Below are 2,500 nucleotides of genomic sequence, written 5' to 3'. Positions count from 1 at the left end.
GGTCTAAATTAGATCTAAACCAGGATTAAAACCAGGTCTAAACTCGATCTAAACCAGGTCTAAACCAGGACTAAACCAGGACTAAAACTAGATCTAAACCAGGACTAAAACTAGATCTAAACCAGGACTAAACCAGGACTAAAACTAGATCTAAACCAGGACTAAACCAGGACTAAAACCAGGTCTAAACCAGGTCTAAACTAGATCTAAACTAGATCTAAACCAGGTCTAAATTAGATCTAAACAGATCTAAACCAGGTCTAAACCAGGACTAAACCAGGACTAAAACCAGATCTAAACCAGGTCTAATCCAGGACTAAAACAGGATTTCAACAGGATTTAGTTTAGACGTTTAGAAGGAAACGTTAGAAAACAGATCAGAAAACAGAAAAAATATCGAGGCCCTTTAATCGAGTTTGTGAAATCGAGGCCTTCACGTTCACAAATCCGAGAGGAGAGTTTGCCAAGTTCAAAGCCGGAGCGAGCGTCTGAAGATCCGCCAAAGGAAGTATTCCACAGATAAGGAGGGAAAAAAAGAGGAGAGGAAAAGGAAGGATGTGGGTTATCAGAGCGAAAAACAAACTGGCAAACATCAGCATGAGAAAAAAAAAAAAAAAAAGAGAAAGACACACACTGTAGGAAAGTGTTGTCACGATACTAACATTTCAGACTCGATTTCGGGACTAAATACTCTGCGGTGACATCGGGCTGGGGGTGTTCTACGTGTGTCTCTAGTGGCGGAATGTTCAGCAGTTGCCGTGGAGACACAGTGCACACATCAGCAAACACTTTTAAGATAAAAAGTTTTAAGATGATCTGAAAACTCAAGAAATAATGCAAAATGGATTTAAACAGAACAGGACAGAAGCAGTAGTAGTAGTAGTAGTAGTAGTAGTAGTAGAGTAGCAGTAGCAGTAGTAGCAGTAGTAGTAGAAGTAGTAGTAGCAGTAGTAGTAGTAGCAGTAGTAGTAGTAGTAGCAGTAGTAGTAGTAGTAGTAGTAGCAGTAGCAGTAGTAGTAGTAGTACAGTAGCAGTAGTAGTAGTAGTAGTAGTAGTAGTAGTAGTAGCAGTAGTAGTAGCAGTAGTAGTAGTAGTAGTAGTAGTAGTAGTAGTAGCAGTAGTAGTAGTAGTAGTAGTAGTAGTAGCAGTAGTAGTAGTAGTAGTAGTAGTAGTAGTAGTAGTAGTAGCAGTAGTAGTAGTAGTAGTAGTAGTAGTAGTAGTAGTAGTAGTAGTAGTAGTAGCAGTAGTAGTAGTAGTAGTAGTAGTAGTAGTAGTAGCAGTAGTAGTAGTAGTAGTAGTAGTAGCAGTAGTAGTAGCAGTAGTAGTAGTAGTAGTAGTAGCAGTAGTAGTAGTAGTAGTAGTAGTAGCAGTAGCAGTAGTAGCAGTAGTAGCAGTAGTAGTAGCAGTAGTAGTAGTAGTAGAGTAGCAGTAGTAGTAGTAGTAGTAGTAGTAGTAGCAGTAGTAAGCAGTAGTAGTAGCAGTAGTAGTAGTAGTAGTAGTAGTAGCAGTAGTAGCAGTAGTAGTAGCAGTAGTAGTAGTAGCAGTAGTAGTAGTAGTAGTAGTAGCAGTAGTAGTAGTAGTAGTAGTAGTAGTAGTAGTAGCAGTAGTAGTAGTAGTAGTAGTAGTAGTAGTAGTAGTAGTAGGTAGTAGCAGTAGTAGTAGTAGTAGTAGTAGTAGTAGTAGTAGCAGTAGTAGTAGTAGTAGTAGTAGTAGTAGTAGCAGTAGTAGTAGTAGTAGTAGTAGTAGTAGTAGTAGTAGTAGTAGTAGTCAGTAGTAGTAGTAGTAGTAGTAGTAGTAGTAGTAGTAGTAGTAGTAGTAGTAGTAGTAGTAGTAGTAGTAGCAGTAGTAGTAGTAGTACATGTAGTAGTAGTAGTAGTAGTAGTAGCAGTAGTAGTAGTAGTAGTAGTAGTATTACTATGTTAGTAGCAGTAGTAGTAGTAGTAGTAGTAGTAGTAGCAGTAGTAGTAGTAGTAGTAGTAGCAGTAGTAGTAGTAGTAGTAGTAGTAGTAGTAGTAGTAGTAGTAGTAGTAGTAGTAGTAGTAGTAGTATGTTAGTAGTAGTAGTAGTAGTAGTAGTAGTAGTAGTAGTAGTAGTAGTAGTAGTAGTAGTAGTAGTAGTAGTAGTAGTAGTAGTAGTAGTAGTAGTAGTAGTAGTAGTAGTAGTAGTAGTAGTAGTAGCAGTAGTAGTAGTAGTAGTAGTAGTAGTAGTAGTAGTCAGTAGTAGTAGTAGTAGCAGTAGTAGCAGTAGTAGCAGTAGTAGCAGTAGTAGTAGTAGTAGTAGTAGTAGCAGTAGTAGTAGTAGTAGTAGTAGTAGTAGCAGTAGTAGTAGTAGTAGTAGTAGTAGTAGTAGTAGTAGCAGTAGTAGTAGTAGTAGTAGTAGTAGTAGCAGTAGTAGTAGTAGTAGTAGTAGTAGTAGCAGTAGTAGTAGTAGTACAGTAGTAGTAGTAGTAGTAGTAGTAGTAGCAGTAGTAGTAGCAGTAGTAGCAGTAGTAGTAGTAGTA

This window comes from Boleophthalmus pectinirostris, unplaced genomic scaffold (assembly GCF_026225935.1).
Source record: "Boleophthalmus pectinirostris isolate CB_2022bp ecotype Guang Dong unplaced genomic scaffold, ASM2622593v1 HiC_scaffold_11, whole genome shotgun sequence".
NCBI classification, from domain to species: Eukaryota; Metazoa; Chordata; class Actinopteri; order Gobiiformes; family Gobiidae; genus Boleophthalmus; species Boleophthalmus pectinirostris.
The sequence above is the reverse complement of the archived record's forward strand: the minus strand, read 5'-3'. Positions refer to the sequence as shown.